The 21,202-nt window shown below is 37.3% G+C and overlaps 1 protein-coding gene across 1 annotated transcript in view; it reads right to left on the bottom strand.

Annotated features, from left to right (window-relative positions):
• The window catches only part of TIAM2 (TIAM Rac1 associated GEF 2), a 159,205-nt gene that overhangs the window by 125,242 nt on the left and 12,761 nt on the right, over nt 1–21,202 (bottom strand). Inside the window, exon 2 of the mRNA XM_072410256.1 lies at nt 1,907–1,988. The gene's annotated coding sequence lies outside the window, so the exon portion shown is untranslated. The remainder of the gene's footprint in view (nt 1–1,906; nt 1,989–21,202) is intronic.

Genomic DNA, 21,202 nt, shown 5'->3' on the forward strand with positions numbered 1-21,202 from the left:
TAGCAGGCAGCAAATACACTGCAAAGGGACCTAAAATTCTAAATTCAAAGTGATTTACCAAATTAAGACAACTGTTTTCAGAAATTTCATTCATCACAGCTTTTCACAAGCAGAATAAAATAAACAAAGTTAACCGGGGTATTTTAATGATTTTCAACGATGACCTTGTACCTTACCTCTGCTACCTTACCTTGTATTCGTGATTCATTGTTCATACAGGCACATTTTGGTAATGTAAGATAAACTAAGTGCTTAGCATAGTTACAGTTTCCATAATAGCGTAGCTTCACAAATCAGTGATATCCCAATAAACTGCAGCTTAATTTATTAGCATTGAAGCATTGAATATTCCCAATGTACACAATTGTTTTTTAAGGCAATACCATATTACAAGGGAAATTAATATATGCATTATAAATTGTTTTGTTCAGGAAACCTTGAAAAAATGCTAAAATCAGAAGGTGAGGTGCAACATTTGTCTTTCTTTGCATGATGTAACAGTAATATGATTCAAACTTTCAAGGCAGGTTTTAATGTAATTGGTGGCTTTGAAGAATATTGATGTATAGACACTTTGGTGTGTCATGCTTTCTGTATGTGAGAGAATGAAGTGGTGGTAGGTGTTTTTGGGAAAACCTTTCCTGGAAATAAGGAGATCATCACAGGTGTGTTGCCCAAGATTTACTTTTTATGTTAAACCTTTAAAGTGGACCTGAACATAAAAAGGAAATTTTGGGCTATGTTCAGACTGGATGTGAGGTTATGGTGCACTTTCTGCTTCCACATACCAGTGAACCAATGTCTTGAGAGATGCTAAAGGTACCCTGGTACTTGGTACTGTACCACTTACTGCCACCAGCTGTCAAATGTCCCTAGTGCTGGTATGCGAGTGACCGAGAGGCTGTGAAGTCGGCAGCCACCGAGAGCCGTATGGGACCACTCAATCCCGAGGCAGCTCTGAGCCTGTCCTCATAAAGAAAATCTAGGAATGCTAATTTTTCCTAAATATCACCAATTGCAAGGTTTAAATTCAACATTTAATTTTTGTCACAAGAAATTATCCTTTGTGATGTATCAGGTTGTTTACAATCCACCATGTTGGGTCAATAACCGACCATTACAGAGGACTACTGTAGTCCCAGTAGTGGTGCCTCCCATATTCCCCCTCCTGTATGCAAAGTGATCAAAATTGTCACCTGAAACAATTGTTAGTATACATTGAGTGACAATTATTGGGCATCTGTAAAAAGCTGAAAGTGCTGCTGCATTTCCCTTTTTTTTAGGAAGACATGAATCAACTTTAGTTCGATGTTCATTTCTATTGACTTGTTTGATATGATTGTCAATTGTCAAATAAAATTCATGGGATCGGGCTACCATACTATGCTACAGATATTAAACAGAGAAAAAGGCAAAGATATGGGTTATGTTAGCATGCTATAAAATTTGATGAAAACACGTCAATTGAAAGGTTTCGAAACCAATTGCCATTGACAAAAAAGTTCCAATCTGAAAAAGCTATATCTGAGCACCTACATTTCATTCCTGCTTCATTCATTCTGTGGTCCCCTCTCCTGACCTGCCAGACAAGTCCCAACTTAATAGACAAAAATTACAAATCCTTTGGATGGTAAAATAGATATCCTTATGTATTTCACTTAGGTATTTAGTTACTTACCTGAAGTTCAACTTTAAATACAAGCATAAAACCCACAGTTTGCTTGCAGTAGAAAGTCATAATGCCAACACTAATCAGAACGATTCAAATACAATAACACAAATAATTACCATTTAAGATGCAAATCCAAAGAAGAAATAATTTAAAAAAAGACTCCTAAACAGAACAGTCTAATATGCACAATTTTGTATTTAAAAATCTAAAATAGGAAGAAGGAAATCTACTCACACAAGCACACATCTGAGCTGCAGCCTCCTCTTTGTAATGTGTTGCTGAATACTCAAACACCAAAAACTCTTTTCATCCAACCCTGCAAAATAATGAGATGGCAGTCTTAATAATGAAAGAAAGGAGCACATTAGTAGCAGATGTTGAACTTAAAGGAGATCACTAAAGGTCTCCGGGGTTTTCAGGAAAAGACTGGTAATTGTGAGGAATACATTCTGCTGAATCCAAGAAATCCAAACTCTATAAATTCTGCAGTCTTCACCCAGTTTTATAGTAGAAGCTAATGGCACCAAGTCTAAATTTTACCATCTCAATTAACCTGGTATAAAACTACAAATAAACTACAAGCAGTTGAAGCTGTGGAAAAGTTGAACATAATAAAAATTTATGAATTTTAAGATCAAAATTATGGGACAAAATTATGCTCAGCTCCAGCACCTGTATACATCCTATGGAGCATGTCCTATGTAATTTGAAAAAAGAGAAGGGGTGAATGTGTAGGTTATTGTTATAATGGAAAGTGGAAATGGACTGACCATGTTGAAGAGAAAAATTTGTACTATACGTAATTTTCTTCTTATGTCTGAATTCAACCAGTGGGAGGGTCAGTCATGTTTGACCATAGTAGAAAGAACAATAGATGTCAAACTACATTTTCCAGAACCACCAAAAACCATGTGCCTATATGGATGGGACTTGTAATCAAAAGTTGTAGGTGGTCAGCAATCGTAGGATCTATTACCAGGAAACTAAAAGGGATGGGAGGTCTCAAGTCTGTACTTGAGGTCAAACTTAACAAAAAAAGAGAGCAGGCAGCTTGGTCATACTATGTCTCTTCTGCAATAAAACAAACATATCTGCCTATAGCCGGCATACCCAGTTACATCATTCCGACCTGTCCAAAAATGGCCAAGAATCCAGACTTTAGAGTAGAACCAAGTGAAAATGTTGCACCAGAGATGAAGTGAGAAGAAGTGAGTTTAGCCTTTCCCTAAAATATGTGCTTGCACTTTTTTTTCTGCTTTGCTTCATCTTGGTACTGCTGCTCTTTTTGCTGCTATACTCAGCCTCTTTTTGCCTATATCCATGTATTCCATTGATTAGTGTAAATTCCTTACATTTGTAAGGGTACGTTTTCTGATGTTGACATTGGTGTACAATGCCTACTGGACAATGCCTACTGGAAGGTTTGCTGGATCACCCAGCTTCACTGATGAAAGTTTATCCTTTTTAGCCTTGCAGAGCTTTAATAAATCAGGGCCATTGTGTCATAAGCCAAGAAGACAATGCTGGGTAGCAAATGGGACATGAGTCCAAAACAAGGTCAAGAAGGAAGAATCACCAAGTAATGTTTTAATGAAAGCTAGCAAATTTTAAATCAATAAAAAGATTGTGGGAAATTTTAGTAAATGGGTTTACAGATGCTTTAAAATAAAACTAACATATTGTAAAACCCATTAAATGCCCATTGATATCCATGTCCGAGGAACCAGTCTAAGCCCCTATAACTCTGGATTTCCATTCACATACAACAGCAGGATGTAAATGCAACTTTCCCATCATATATGCTTATGTCTTGGGAACTTGTATCCGCTTCTGAAACTCTGTACATATACAATAATTGTACACCTGCTTTGTACTGTATGGATGCTGATCACTGCATTACGTCTGTACTTTCAGCACAGCAAGTGTTTAATGTGAAGGAGTGAGGTTAATCACTTGCTTTTATCAAAAGCACCTCAGACATTTAGTTAATAATAGGAACAGCTAGGAGCACTAATGTGGTCTCAGACTTAAAAGAAAGAAAAAAATGAATAGCAGAGCTCAAGGAAAGCCTGTACTTGTGCACAGCAGCAGTTAAGGAACTTCTTATGATTTTGTATGCTTAGCCTCGTTTCACCAAAAAAGCAATTTTCCATTTTTTTCAGCCATCAACAACTGCAAGCAGCGTGTAGCCTTTCACTGACAAGTATATATACAAGATGAGTATCTGTATTCTTCGGAACAGCTTGACATTTGGAACAAAGGGAAACAGGACATATTTATCCTGAACAAGCTTAAATAAGTTCTAAACTGAAAGTCATATGAAGGCGGCCAGTATGGACATCCTTCTGAAAAACGTGGTATCTGACTGTAGATTTATTACAATTTCAATCACGGACTGAAAAGTATATGTAACCAATAAAGAAGTCAAATAGTCAAATCAAAGCTCTTGATTGGTGATGATCAATTAGATGAAGAAAATATGACTTTTATGTAAATCACATGCAAATTGCACTGATGGTAAATGGAGCCAAACTCTAAAATTTGCTTAGTTTCGAATCTGTGGGATTTGTATGCACTTTGCAAAAAAGGTACATTTTACATACTGCATCTCATTGATCAACAATACCAGCTTTTCTCAGCAATAGTTCTTCCAGTGGCAGATTGACCTCATGCCAAAGCAATAGCTCTGGGGCCACAGCCATGTAAAAGGTCTACCTGCATGACACTAACGATAAGGTTGTTGAGGGTAGCAGTCTATCCAGAACTGTAAGAGGGATTCTGTCCACTGGCCACTAACTTTAAAGGTTTTTTTTTCCCTGACTTCCAATAAATAGGTTTTAACAGGATTTCTAAATGGGTAAAAATGTTGAGAAAAGTTGTTCTCTACTCTTAATATGCATTATAGTTCTGGGTTGGCAGCTTGAAAATGATTGAAGCCTCTGGTTCATGAGAGGCAGGCATTCAGGACTTGTAGAATTAAAATATATCACTTATGATAGCCTGTCAATGGTTTTGCTGAAGTTATCGAGATCTGGAACACCATTAGGCACCTTAGTGCTGGGAAACACCTAAAATCCTATTCATTCTATTCTCACTTATCTGAACACATCACATTAACTTTCAGCAAAGCCTGAGTTGGCAACTTGAAAATGTGGAAGAGAAGCTATGCTCAGCCAAGGAACAGAGCACCACGACAAGCATCCAACGTAACCACACTTCGTGAGTTGTCATGGAGTTTGTTTGTAGCTGTGGCAGATGGCCAGACACACGTACACACACTGATTGTAACAAAAGCAGACACTGTCAAACCACAGTAACCAAATTTCCATTTTGGTATATTTGATGCAAAATGAAACATTTGTGCAAGGGTGTCTTGTATAGAAGTTGAAATATTATTAAAAGTTTTAAAAAGTTGGCTGGTCTAACTTGTTTCCCTAGAACTTTCTCTATGGGACCAGGTCCATTCCAGGTTCTCCCATGATAGTCTATCTTTTCCAGTCGTGGAGAGCTTTACTAAATCAGGCCCATAGTGTAGACATGTGGGAGCAAATCATTTTTGTGGCCTGATTCAGAACTGCTGTAGCTGTGAAAGTCTACAGCTATTTACAGATGTGAAATTTATCATGCCAGAAATATTCTTTCATGACCATTTCCATTGCCCGAAGAATCAAATGAGTGCTGTACACATAGCACTGCTCAGTTGTTTGGGGGGGAAGTACAAACAGAAGACACCTCCACAGGAAAAGACAGGGGTTGTCCCCGGTAGGCTGATTAGTGATTTGTCCCAGCGGACTGCTGTATGCTGTCAGGGAACCACTATACACATGCTGGATTTTTGCCTGAAAAGATCACAATCATTTGCCTTGGACGACAATTGTACATAGTTAAAGGGCAATTTTTCTTCTGCCTCTTCATTGCATGATTTTGCATGTGACAAGAGGTGGTACCAGTACAGCTCCCTGGTGCCCCAATTCATTCACTATGCAGCTGATGTAGGGAGAAATATGGCGTCCCCCGAGGGTCAGCATTTCTGGTGTGAGGAAGCGGTAAACACAGCTCAACCTCACTGCCAGTGTGAACAAAGCCTAAGGTTGGCCAGACACTGGTCAATTTGTGCACAATAAGGTAAACTAATAAAACGGTTCCTGAAGTTGATTGTCATTTACAAAGTTTTGCCCTTAAGACCACTAGAATAAATTACATTTCAGCAGAAACCTGATCGAAAATCAATTGTTTAATGTTGCGGTTTGTTTCGGGACAGTCAAGCAACACAAATATCCGGCATTCAGTTCAGTAGGTCCCAAGCTGATGCATCAGTAAGTTCAGTTCAGTAGGTCCCAAGCTGATGCATCAGTAAGTGCGCCTATTAGTGGTTGTCAAGCTTACAATCACCCTTAACAATTTGCCATCCAATGGGAAGCACTGACTACCATGAACCACAGCAACCGTTTTACAGCCTGTTTTTATTGGCTCCTGGTGCAGGCTTCTCTTTTGAGAATTTCTAGATATTTACCATTGGACAAAAATAGGAAGTGAGAAAAAATACCATGAACTTGGACACCTACTCAATACCTGGCTTTGAATACACAATATAACTGATTTTTGTATGCCCATATAGATATGATACTTAGCAAAAGATCATGGATTTATTGAGGTTTGATCATCATTATATATACTTTAATATACATGATGTATGTATTAGATTATTATTAGGTAGATATGTATTAGGTAGATATGGGTGAACAAACTAAGAATTGCACTACAATGTGATAAATCTGTGTAAATGTATATGTTATATATTATTTTTTCACTTTGTACTATTTCCTGCAATGGCAGAGAGGGACTGTCAGCAAGAAGTGTGTACATGCTATATTAATGGTATATAGGCCGGTATTCTGAATAGTTGTTTTGGTACACAGTGGGCCTAATTTATTAAAGCTCTCCAAGGCTGGAGAAGATAGACAATCATAGGTGAACCTGAGTGATCAAGCAAACCTGGGATAGATCTGGTCCACGATTGAAAACATTTGCCAAAAGCAAATGATTTTTAAGAAATCAATTTCAGGTTTCCTACATCATCCAGCTTCTCCCACGATAGTCTATGCTCTCCAGTCTTGGAGGGCGTCATTAAATCAGACCTATTGGGTTTCAGCTGGTCAAGGTACCTAGCCAGGAGCACTCCTTTTAGCTGGTGGTTCTTTACTTTTCAAATGAATTCACTTAACAGTTATTTAAAAGTATATTCACCCATCTCAATTGGCATGGAACAAATAAAAACTATTGTTGAGCAAATCGAAATGCTTTTAAATAAACCCTCACGTGTGAAAAAGCCATCGGATTCAACCCCGTAGCACTGACCGCCCTTAATAACTACGTTTAATGGCCGCTAGGATATGTCTGCGTTTAGTGGAAAACAGCTTTGGTGAAAGTCTGGAAAATATGTTTGTTATAATTTTATGTCTCATTGTATTTATATAACTGAAACCTATAAAAGTTGTCTACTCGGGACACATCAGAATTCCCCCTTATGAAACAGCAACTTCCAGGCTTACGTGTGCATTCCAGAACTAACCAGTGGAATAAATTAACATGCAGCATTCACTTTGTTGTCTCTCTTAGGTCATATTCCTTTTATAACTGGAGTGTCTATATCCAGCACAGACTGATTTTGTTTTGGTTTCCATAGGCGGTTCTTAGTCTACCAAAATAACAGTTTTTAATAACTGTGCCAATGGGTGGAGACCTGGAGACATGTAAATAAATTCATGCTTTCAACGGTTATGGTAAAAAAAAAAAAAAAAAAGTTCCCCCCAGTGATTTCTTAATTAATGGTAAATTGCCTCCCCAACAAAAATTTTTACACTGAATTGCTGTGTTAGAGAAGGAAATAAAGTATTTAAAGAGCTTAAAACGAATTCAGTTACAATGTCGCTCATTCCGATGCCAGAATCAACAGCCTTTTTTTTTTTGTAAATAACTGCACCAACAGTTCCAAGGAACAATTTTGGATTTCTACAAGAAGGGATGTCACATAATCTTTTATTAGGACACAGAGGCATGATTTATACAGGGTATGTATATGGGATATGTGGAGATAAATATATAAAATACACATTTCATCAGTGTATCCATTCTCAGTTCCAGCTTTGAAAATCCTGCCCTGTAGGGGTTAACAGCAATCCTATCATTGACCCCAGAGCTGACCCTAAAAGTTTAAACATTGCAAGCAGGCAGGCTCTTTATTGCAGGAGGCACATGCTATGTTTCTTTTGACATAAAACAAACCTACCTGCCTGTTCACAATCTTCTTTGCAAAGTCTTGGATGTATTTGGCTGATTTAGGTGAGCTTAGATAAATAACTACAAACAGGCAGGTATGTTCTTTTTATTGCATGATCGCAGCATTTCTAGTTGCTGGGTATAAATAAACTCCCATGCACATGCAATGGGAAGTGCTGAGGACCCTTGTAGAGGTAACTTTATATTTTGTAACTTTTTATTCTGAAGTTGTCTTTTAAGCTAATTATAAAGGACAACAACTAGCTGGCCAGCAGAATATTACATGAGAATTATAATAATGCCTTGTTTTATTGTTTTGTAACTCTTCTCTTCTTCTTACCTCTGCACAGGTAATTAGCAGTGACATATAAATAAAGTGTAAAATATGTCAAGAAGAAATAGTTCAAAAATGATTGGAGTGATAGGTATCTGCTGTCTCTGCAGAGTGCAGTCCAAGAGCTCTGCATGGTGCCAAATAATTACTTCCAGTGACCTACTGGTACATATAAACATCAGCTGTTAAACTTCAAGTTGGGGTAAAAAAAAGTCAATTGAAGTCAATTTGAAGTAGTCAGAAGTGGATGCAGCTAACCTCATTTAAATCGACGTACTTATACATATAAACATATGAGCCATTTACACAATTTTTCTGCCATAGTACATAGTGGGCCTGATTTATTAAAGCTCTCCAAGGCTGGAGAAGATACACTTTCATCAGTGAAGCTTGGTGACTCAACAAACCTGGAATGGATTTCATAAAAGTAATTTGCTATTTGTTAGCAAATGTTGTCAATCCTGGACAAGGTCTGTTCCAGTTTTGCTGGATCACCCAGATTCACAGATGAAAGTGTATCCTATTCAGCCTTGAAAAGCTTTAATAAATCAGGACCATTATGTACATAATATGCCATGTGCTAAGGCTGAATTCCAGCCTTTCCTTACCTTTTTCCACACTTGCAGACAGTTACCTCCTGTTCTGAAATAGATTAATCAAATTCCCTTAAACAATATGACTTCCACAGAACTAGCATTAGAATTTTTTTGCTATTTTTGTCCTGACAGTCGTTTAGTTATAGTTTCACATGTAGATTTGCTAGAGCAGTCTGCATGCAAATGTTATCAGTCCTAGAATTCCTATGTGCTGATACAGTGTGTGAGACGCAGTGCTTCAAGCTGAGAAACCCCCTTTCCTTGATAAAGTTTACTATTCTACTGTCATGCTGTGTATTTCATATTGATTTCTTCTGAACAGTGGCAGAGGAGAACTTATAACAAAGGTTGTGGGAAAAACTGTAGGGGAGACAAACTCAGCATAGAGGTATACTGCATAGAGGGAGGTATGGAGCAAGTTTTAGCAAGTTCACAATTAACACAGGAGAGGGGTTCATTTTGATTTCACTAAACACAGTACAAGGATCAAGGTAATTAGGAAAAAGTACTGAGAAAACTACACAAAGGGAGACCAGCGAGGATTTGGGGGTACCTTTAAAGTGCTTCACTAGATTTCAGTTTTAATGTGTGCTGTGCTAAGTAAACACCAGCCATTTAAATTGGCTACCTAATGTACCAAAATATAAAATGTACCCATAAAGATAAAAGTACCCTTTTTGGAAGCGTAGTGCACCACCGAGCATGTTAGTGCATTACTGCACATTCTCTGTAATTGAGGATCATTGGGGTGGTCAAAATGAATTGCACTGCTATGCACCAAACATGCTGTAAAAGCATAGGTAATAAAGATGTTTTGTTTTTATTTGTGAAAATAAAAAATAGTTGAAAATTTGAACCTGAAAACTTTGAAAATCTTTTCAACAACCAACATGAGAAATACTTTATTTTTACAATATAAATGTAAACTGCATTCACAAAAAAGCCCCTGCTGTTCCTAATCCACTTTATAAACTGAAATCCAGTGAGTGTAAAAATTAAAGCTTCATAAACACATTAGATGATTGTTGCCCAGAATGAACGGTCGTGCTAGTCTTGGGTGAAATGTCGTTATATCCTCCAATTGGGAATGACTGCATTCCTATGGAGGAGAGCACAGCGGAGTACTTCTTGCTCCTCCTTCCCCCTATTGAATGTTGTTGAGTATACAGCACTCATTTGTTCATCTGGCATTGGAAATGGTCACAAAAGATGGTTTCATCAGACGTTCGTAATGGGTTTAACAAAACTGGTAAATTGAGCTTTCGATCAGTCCCTTTGACCCAAGGAAGGACCCCAAATCTTAGGTTCAGGCTCAATACAGGTTATCAACTTTACTCCAAGATGAAATTAGGCTTTACCCCTTCCATTAGGATATCATGTATTGGAGCCTCTATTGGCTACAGAGGTTCCAGCACCTAAAAACTAACTGACATAAACTGGGTTTACTATAAATTAGTCGGGATTTAATTTCAACCTGAGAAGTTGAAGCTTTTCATACAGCCAAGACCAATTTCCACCAAAAACAAGGCCCTAATTAAAAGACAAGCACAGGTACCACAAACTGGCTTTACCTTAATGCAGATGCAGAACAAAAAAAATTAAGTATGATAATGTCCGCAGTAGGTATTTCAGGGGACAAAGCAGTTCTGAAAAAGAATACTGGAAATTCTCCATGTTTAGCATGAGATCATAGCTATTTGAGCACTTCCTGCTTCAAGGAATGTGACAGCAACAGCAAATAGTACTTCTTAATACGTTACAGACAACCTTCCATATAAGGTGAAAAAACTGAAATATGGCCTATGAAACTTTATTATTTCAACTTCTCCTCATTTAAAGTAATGATATACAAACCGTATGATTGTCCATATAGCGAAAAGTACATTTTAATGTGGTAACTCGAAAAAAAAATTATGATAAGTAGTAATTTGCGTGGGCAATAATCGAAACAAACTCAGCAACAGCTTGTTATTTCCAGTGAATAAAAAATAACTACGTATAAAAATATAAATACTGTCAATTTGGGGGACTTTGCTGTGCTGTTGCTGTTAATAAGTACTTTTGAATAATAATCATAAGTCAGACCTTGGCTTCGTTGAAATATTCACAGACTTATATCCACATGAATTTCAGTTCTGCAATATTTATTCATTCTCTTAGCAAAAATAGACCCATACTGCAACAAAAAGACTATTTGTATATAAATCTATTCTGTATATGCACCAGACAGCACATGTGCACACCATTACATGGAATAAATATCCACTATAAGCAAAGGCACGGTTGCTAGCAACTCTTTATCCCGGCAGGGTATGGTTGTTGCCTTACTTTCTGATTCTGTTGTTTGCCCCCTACCCAGATCTGTGTGTATGTAACATGTATGTAACATGTGTAGATAACATGGTATGCTAGACTGCCAGGGAACAAAACATTTCTTCATTTATATGAATACCATTTAAAAGAAAACAGTTTTCTTTCACTATGTTTTAATATATAGGCGCCCTAGGCTTTGTGCCCTACAGTGTCAATTGAAATACCAATACATCTAATGTGAATAAGTACAACCATGCTGTATAATTTTCAAACATTTTTTTTAAAAAGGGAACAAAAATAAATCGCCAGTAGATGGTGCTATCTCCTTGTATTATGTGTGTTACAAACTCATGTCTCCTGAGGGCAAGATTGTTACAAACTTTACATGAGGACACAGCACCATCTACTGGTGTGACCTGGGGATAAACAAAGATGCTTTTTCTAACAGTATTCTAAAGGGAAAAATTATAGAGTTATAGTTGAGTATAAAGTAAATACTTTTATATTGTACAAAACACTAGGAACTTTATGTCTACAATAGGCTTGTGTAGACACCGGTTGTGGAATAGGACTCCCGTAAGTTTAAAAGATGGACACCACAATCACTAAAAACTGAAAAAAACAGTAACACAAATAGCATCTTCCTGTTCTTTAAACCTGAAGACTGAGATCCTGATCTTACTCACAACAGTGATCCAATTTACATTCTATCACACAACTCTCCCTTGAACTAAACAATGTTTCTCTCTAGGAAAGACTTCAGCAGTAATATCACAAAACCCATGCTAGGGACAAAGTTCTGACTGGAAATAAGGGAGACTGCAAGACTTCTGACTGATATACCACAATTACTGAAGGTCTACAATTATGGAGAACTTCAAAGATTTTGTGGCCGCTTACACAAATCTTTCAGGCAAAATCCCCAGCCAGTGTCTGCAATTGCCGGTTCTTTTATATACATGGTCTTCTATATCCACGGGGTTATTACCCGATCTAGCTCTTTTTTAAAGGGTTACAAAGATTTAAAACATCACAAATCAGTTCTCTGAGATAACACACTTCTTTCCACTAAGCAAAACCTCCCAACAGTTCCTGCTTGAGCTCTGTGGCCTTTATTCTCACATTCAGATACCGAAGTAATTCCCCTGCACAGACTTATTCTGGGTATTACACTGAACTGAATTACTCCTCGCTAAGCAATTTCTGGAACAGCTCTGTGAAATTGTCCCCACTTGGTTGGTTTCTAGAATATACTTTTTTTTATAGCAATCATTTCAATAAACCACCTGTCATTTCTGTACATGATTTTATTCTAAAATTCCCTAGTTACAAATATGGTGCGAGCCAGAGAAGGAGAGGACCCTGCCCCGAACAGCTTACAATCTAGGATTACATCTGTAACTTACAGTTCTTACTTTTCTATTCACACATCCAGGGAAATTCTGCTGCGCACCTAATACTAATAATTAAATTATTAATGGAGAGACAAATTTATAGTTTCAGAGGGGAAATTTTAAATTTGGTCCTGCTTCTTTTTGTGCTACACCACATCCCCCAATTCCACTATACCAATATAGGAACTACAGGATGCGGTACAGATTCTGAGAAACAGGGTGGCCAGTAAAGATAAGATTCTGTGCTCCTATAAAATAGAATGCGTTGTTCATGAGGTTATAAAGTTTATAGACAATATAATGCTACATTAGCCAACAAATCAGAACATTTTATTTGATTCAGTCAGGCTCTGCCCAAAGCTGGTCATCTTTTCCCAAAAACATCCCAATTACACTAAGCCTTATCCGTTGTGCTTCAAAATGTTTAGCCCACAATAAAATGGAAGATATTACAGGTATATGAACACTATCATGAAGGTTTATTAACCAGTTTTTTAGGTAAAGGGTTGTGTATTCCATTTTTCCCTGTTCAGTGAATTTTTTTACTTTAATTTATTCTGGTTGGTGACTTCCTCTTAAAATATTTGTTAAACATCACATATAACCTAATATATGCTGCCAAAGTTTAACATGCTAATAACCTTCCGTCTAGACGGGGAAGCAGAATTCCATACAGTTAAGCAGCTACGGGTGTTTTAGATATAATTTTGTTTTTCTTTAGAAATAAAATAGTTTTGGTAAATGTCTTAAAGTATCAGAAACAGTATTAGTATAAGTAACCAAATTCATGCCAAACGTTTATGCTTCCTGCTTTCTTTAACCTTCCTATAAAGAACAAAAAAATGTGATTGTATAAAATTCTCAAACTATTTCCTGATTACATCCCAAAACCATGTAGTTCGTCAATGAGCACTTATAAGTTGAATAAGTTGAATTCCAGTTTGCAGCAATTTATTTTTTTATTCTTTTCCCTGCCTGTTGTGCAGCTTACCATTCATCAAAAAAAGACAGTGAAAGAGAGGAGAGAGAGAGATCACATGACCATCTCTGGTTTACCAAAAACTGTGCCTAGGCATGTGGGAGGAGTCAAAAAATGTGAAAATGATTGGCATTTAGAAGAAATTATGCCTATTTAAAATTTACAGACTTTTGTCTGAATGTGAATATTAGAAGACAATAAAACAGATGTTGTGTGTTTGCAGTCTAGATCTCCAATCACAACGTCAGACACTAATCCGAGCTTCTAATAAATATATATATATATATATATATATACACACACATCATATATATAATAGGATAAGGAACAAATCAGATGCACGCAGTGACAAACGGCACTGCACAGAGTGCAACACAATTTGTGTGCACTATCTAAGACACAACAACAGTACCTCACAGCCCAGGGATTATGACCCTGATTTATGAAAGCTCTCCAAGGCTGGAGAGCATACACTTTCATCAGTGAAGCTGGGTGATCCAGCAAACCTGGAATGGATCTTGTCCAGGATTCAAAACATTTGATAGCAAATAGCTAGTTCACTTCTGAAAGTGTATTCTCTCCAGCCTTGGAGAGCTTTCATAAATCAGGGCCAATGTCTGAAACAAAAGCAAGGTAGAGAGAAAAAGGTGGGGCTACACTTCCATTTTAAAGGCGTTTCTTAGATATATATGTAATATTTCACAATTTAATCCCAGCCAGTAAGGGTTCTATGGTTTAAACCAGGGGTACCCACATTTTTTTGGCTTGCGAGTTACTTTTAAAATGACCATGTCAAAACGATCAACCAACAAAAAAACCTGGACTTAATAACTCCTGTGCGCGATAAAGTTTATTTTGAAAGGCAGGGCTCCGCAATCTACTTGCGTTGCCTTTGCAATCTACCGGTAGATCGCGATCCACCTGTTGGGCACCCTTGGTTTTAACAGTGCTGTCATCCTAGGGTTGTCCATAGACATCAGAGGTCAATTATATGCTTAGCTTGGTCAAAATTAGTTTATTGGACTATTATCTTATGGCTAACCAAATACACTACTATGCTTACAGGAGGGCACAGAACATGGATAATCTTTTAAGGATTACATTTAGGCTATGTTTACATTGGCCATGGGGTTGTGGTGCATTTACTGCTTCCTCGTGCAAGGGAACCACTGCCTCTCGTGAGACTCGTAGCTTCTCTGGGTGACAGCTCTAAAGAGAATGAATGGGGGTAGTAGTGAGAGGTATTGCCATCTGCTATCAAATGTAGAAGTGCTTGTGGTGTGAGTGTTCAAGACATAAGGTGCCAGCCATGGGGAGCTGGGCCATGGGGAGATGGGATGGCTCAATCCTAACTAATCCTATTCAACTTTGTATATGTAATGTGTGTGTGTATGTGTGTGTGTGTGTATATATATATAAATATATATACACACACACACACATACATATATAAAATCTCCTTTTTTCATGGAATAGCTGTAGTGGCTAAATTCTGGCTGGGGTCAGATCATTAGCAAATTGAGCCTCACCTACAGAAATCAGCTAAGAATAACCAATAGGATGTGTATGGCTTATAACATTCATTTATTCCTAAATACTACTTTGGGCTTACTAAGGACCAATGTACATTATTCATGCAGGTTTCTGTATAGCTTATTGAATAGGATTGAATGTAAAATTCTGCTAATCAATGACCTCCACACAATGTCCTTCACCAAACACAAGGACTAGGAAAGGCTCCATGTGCTACCTTTGTGTGCTGTAAAAGCTGAAAACAAGAGGAGACAGAAATCCTACAAAATGACAATGTTCTTCTTATAAGATCAACTCTGGCATTAGAAGTTGGCTAATTGTTGCATTTCTAGCCTTCTGGTATTTAGAAATGACAATGTTTGAACAAAGTTATTATTGAAGGTAAAATTTAGAAATCTTGTTACAACATATCATTCTACGTGTACATTTATATCTGTGTAACCCTGGGTTGGACAGGCATAATGCTAAATTCCAGCCTTATCCTCTAGTACAGTTGTATGGGCTATTCTCCTGTGCTGCTTATTTTTTAACTGCACACTGTGAGCTAAAAAAGCGTCATGTAAGTTTTAACATGTTAATTTAATTAACTAGTTATTTGAAGTAAATATTTGTTTTTTAACATTCTGAACTCCCTTAGTAAATCAACCTCAACATATCACCATTAATCAATACTTCTTCACCCATTGCTGGGAACATACATGTAGAACGAAAATGGCTGCAGTAGATCGGCAGATAGACAAAGGATGAAAAAATATTTTTAAATTTCTGTTGTCCTTTTTACTGCCCTTCCTCAACCTTCCAGAGGAACAGTGCACACAAGTAGGTTATGAACTTTATGTCCCATGATTCCTGGCATGTTGCACATAGGGTCTGATTTATTAAAGCTCACGAGCCTAGCAAAGGTAGTCTATTACGCGGGGACCTGGGTGATCCAACAAACCTGGATTGGATTTTTTAGGAATCATTTGCCAAATGTTTTCAATCTTGCACCAGATCCATTCCAGGATTGTTGGATCACCCAGGTCCTCTTCTCCAGTCTTGGTGAGCTTTAATAATTCCAGGCCAAAGTTTGTATGTGTGTCCTAATATTATCATACCCTGCATGGCATTTTACCCAATAGGCAGTAATGGCGTATACCGATTCTTTATTAGTTAACTATGTTGCGTAGATGGGCTGAATACAAAAAAAAGACAGAAAACAACTAATAACGTATTTTTACTATAGGAGGTCTAATGTTTGACACATTCACTCTATCACTGCTGTGAAAAGGATGTCACCTCTTTAATGTATTCTACATTTTATCAGGCCTTTGACGACAAGTGAAACAAATCCGACCGTGCCTGAAAGAGAAAAAAGGTGCCGGTGTTGTTTTGATGTTGTTTCCTTGAAGATAATGAAACATTATTGAATGAGTGTAATTGTCTCTTCACAGTCAATAACTGGTTGCACCACCTTTGAAGTACACCTGTCATAAAGTAAATATGGAGGTTGTACATACTGGCCTGCTAAAAAAAATACTAATTTCCTGGCCACGTCTGGCTTTAACACTTTTTAAATCACAGCAACAAGCACTGCAAATAAGCAAAGAGTAAAAGAAATCTAGATAGATTTGTATATCCTATTTTATTTTAATTATAATATCCCTATTTAATGTACAGCCCTGCGTAATATGTTGGTGCTATATAAGTCCTGTTAATTAATATTATTGTTATTATTATTATTATTATTATTAATAATAATAATAATAATAATAATTATTATTATAAAATCTTTGTATACCCTATGGTTCCTCCTGCTGACCTATATGTCACAGTGTTCTCCCCAGCCCCTTTTAGCTGGGTGCACCACCTGGCACTTTTCGGTGACCACCCGGCTGTTTTTGGCTGGTTACCGAGAGGAGAAACCATGGTATGCCATAGGAGAAATTGGTATTTTCCCCATCCTGTTGTTTTAATACAGCAGCTGGGGGGGCAAATACAACAAAGAGTCCGCTGGGAAGATAAGTATGTTGTTTCTTCTATTACAGGTATTCTTTAACATGCAAACTGACCCTTTGCTCATATAGAGTCACTTTTAGAAATGGTGATGGTCACACTAACATAACATTATTTCCCTCTTTATTTTAGGTGATACTTCATATTGAATTATAGTCAGTGAAGGAAACACCAAGGAGTCCCTTCCCCAATGTACCCAAATCCTAGACCTTTGTGATTCTTCTTCATTCTTCATTCACAGATCCCAGTAAGGCAATGTGAGAAAGCAGTAACCGCACCACAACTTTACCACTAATCTGAACATTGCCTAGCAGCAGCAATTTCTTTTTTTTTTTGTTTTGATAATGTTGGGAAGGGTTGAGTTTAACATACACACATCTGATGACTGTCAAATGCATACACCAGGTTTTTACCTGAGATGAGCACAAACATTCATGAAATATCTACGGCAATCATCCAATCAGCAATGACTGCTGTGCATTACTTTGGGGGAGAGCACAGCTAGGTGCCGCTCTCTCTTCCTCCCTCTCACCTCCCGCTAGAATAGAACTGAGCTGTGTATACAGCTCTCACTTATTCTTTTGTTACTAGAATGAATGACTCACAAAAAGTTGTTTCCACTGACAGCTGTTTGACGTATTTACAGGGGCTATAAAATCTGTGCCGGGGAGATTTATTCTCATTCCCTGCTCTCTCAGGCATCATTACCTGAACTGGAAACAAGAGCAATTCCTACCAGTAGGGACATACATCCTGACAAACATTCAAAACATTTATATAGGAAAAAAAAAAAGTGCAATCACTGGAAAAATCTCAATTTCTTTTCTGATGGGAAGACATTTTCTAAATGGGCACATGAGATGTGACGATTTTCCAGTCCCTCCTCCCAAAAAATAGATTCATCTAAAGCAGGGGTGTCACACTATGGCCCGCGGGCCAAATCTGGCCCTCAAGGTCCTTTTTTTCTGGCCCCCCAAGGAATTCCGAAAATGAACTACATTTGGGCCGCCCGGCCGGGTTACCACCTCACATCATCATTCTCAATACATGCAATACATCGACATTATTCCTGTACACCCATCATGTGACACAAAGCCTAGGCAATGATCACATGGTGCCTGACTACCAGAGGCTTTGTGTTTGTTTCAATCCATTAGAGACTGCATAGTGTAATATTTAGTGTCAGACAAACTTGTGATGTGAGAGGATGAACAACACACAGCCAGCATAGATAGAAATTAGTCTTTTCAACCCAACCCTTTTCAAGTGTGTGTAGTGGGGGTTTGTTTTTTTTGTTATGGATGAAGTAGTAAACTTACTCAATTTTTTTCAATAAATTTCAAGTTTGGGCCCCGACTTGGTTTTTAATTTCATCCCTCTGTGTATCTGAGTTTGACACCCTTGACCTAAAGGTTGGACTATTATGATATTTTGTTTTTCTCAATATATACAACTGGTTAAAAGGTAAGAGTTCTAATAACGAAAAAACAAACGTCAGGGAGACAATTAATAATACCTCAGACCTGTCAATGTAAGACAGTATGGTTCAGGTTTTGAATAAATCTGATGTTACTGCATCACTAGCCAAGCTGCAGCGGATTAATATAAATAACTAAGAATGCAAAAGCATGTGGGTGTTGGAACATAATCTGAGGTAGTCAAGGAGATGGCTCATTCAAGGACTGAAGGCCTGCTATTTAACATTCTAAACGCCACATAACTAATTTAAAGGTGTGTACATAATCCATGAATCAAGTATGTGTTTAAGGTATAATTCTACTTTCACATAAAGACGTACACCCCGCACTGTGGCTGTCATGGAACGGGTAGTTGGCTTCCATGCCAAGAACATCCGGCTTGGGTAGTCCTTACGACTTCAGGTCCACAGCGTCATTCTCCTATTTCTTATTGTAGAACCAAATTATTATTATTAGTATATTTTAATTTAGCCATGTGTCAGTGTGTGTCAAAAATGAATGCCAATAGGTGGATGCAGAGGACCACATTGGAGAAGGAATATAGGTATCTGGTTGGGGAATTTCAGCATCAAGATGGTTTAGAGAGCTAGGAGTTTAGGTTTTTTTTTTACCTTATTATTATTATTAAACAGGATTTATATAGCGCCAACATATTACGCAGCGCTGTACATTAAATAGGGACCTAAATCAATTTTGATTAGATATAAAACAAGACAAATAGATGGAAAACACAAGGAAGGGAGGGAGTAGATGCCTGTAAACTAAAGTACAAGGCAGAGGGACAGGATAAGCTACATAAAGAGAATGAACCACACGTAATGGAAAATGTGCATGTCATGCTTGAGGTGGAGACAACACAGAACAGTAAAATTTATGAGATCCGTATTTAAAACATAAGCACTTAACATTAAATGAATAAATAAACTTAGCAAATGCATTGTCATGGCTCCTGTCAGCATGAACCATGCGATTTTTATTAAAACACTCTCATGCTACACTATGCAATTTTCAATTGATGTTTGATTCAACTCGATTCTTGTTGGTCACCACAGGTTAATGTTTCATCAATTTGTTCCATAACTAATCAGAATTATATCAAATTGATTTATTTAAGAAAATAGGATTTTACAAAACAATAGGAAAATATCAAATATTGATGGTCATAAAAGGGTAGATAAAAAGGCAAAACAAAAAAACAGAATCCGAGCAGTGGAGGTACAAATTATACTTGGAAACTGGGGGGGGGTCCACAATTCTGTATCATGATGATATGGAAAGGTACCCCGGGCCCCAAAATAGTCTAACATATTTATTTATATGATGAGAAGGTCTTAGGATGAGCACGATATCCATCACTCACATGGAACCAGAGTAGAAAACCCAAAAAACTGGATAGAATACCTAAACCCATGCTGAATCCCGAGGGAAGAGGAGAAGAAGAGAAAAACAAAGGGTAAGGGAGACAACAAAATAGACAAAAAAGAGAACAAAGACAAAAACAATCTGAATTATGATCAATATCACATTTAAATCTGATTGAAATATTGATCATAACTCAAAAAGAAGTTTTGATTTCAAAACAATGGCTAACCAATTGATCGTAATTACAATTGAATGGAAATATCAGGGAATGCAATGCTAGCTTAAGTCACAGTGCAGTCCACACATTTCTGAGCTTTCTGCCTGGCTCAGGCAACACAACCTTGTCTTGCGAAAACATTCTTGATAAATCCTAGAATGTTGCAGTCATGAGCTGTGTAAGGACCTTGCAAGGACACGTGATCCAAGTTATAATGATATACATATGTTCAGCTCTAGGGGTTTTTTTTTTTTTCTGGGTTGAAGTTTTGGCTGATGGATGTTACGGAATTTTAATAACAGGCACACTTTTCCAGAGTTATTTTACACACCCAGTAGTGCTGTTTCTTTTTTCTGAGCGTTTTCATTTGACTCTTTATGCTTTAAATGCCATGGCAACACCAAAAAATAGGTAGAAGGGGGGAAAAGTCAGCAGAACACAAATCTATTTTACCATTGATTACATTTCCCGGAAAACTATGAACATACTGGTACTGAGAGATGCTAGTCATTTGTGAGACCGCCACGTTTGCCCTGAAAATATATGACTTCATGTTTTGTAAAAAGGGTGAAAATTAGGCTGTGGACTTGTCTCATGTTTTAGACTTTACATTTCCATACTCCAAGAGAGTGACACAATTAGGAAATTGCTACTGCTCAGAAAAACAAAGACTTGTCAAGAAAAAAAGAAGCATCCAGCTTTATTAGTCATAACAGTTTCTTAAACTATAATCTAATTTTATTTAAACTTGACGTTGGTCAAGAGAAGAAAAGTGTTAGGACCTCTGACAATGAGTTTTGGACTTTTATCAATGGATCACTTTTTGGCATCGGTTTCAGATGCATCTGAACCCATTTGGAACTCAATAACTACTCCATTTGACCTCCATTTGATTTGGTAAAGCAGGCTTTGCATTGACATTTATTTGTATAGGAATGGAGTAAATTTATAAAGACACCATATTCTTTAGCTGATACATAAAATCCCATATTTTTTCGCTGTGGCTCTAGATCTTTTATGTGTTGATAGAACCTTTTTTATAAATTAATC

Source organism: Pyxicephalus adspersus, chromosome 4 (assembly GCF_032062135.1).
Source record: "Pyxicephalus adspersus chromosome 4, UCB_Pads_2.0, whole genome shotgun sequence".
In the NCBI taxonomy this organism is placed as follows: domain Eukaryota; kingdom Metazoa; phylum Chordata; class Amphibia; order Anura; family Pyxicephalidae; genus Pyxicephalus; species Pyxicephalus adspersus.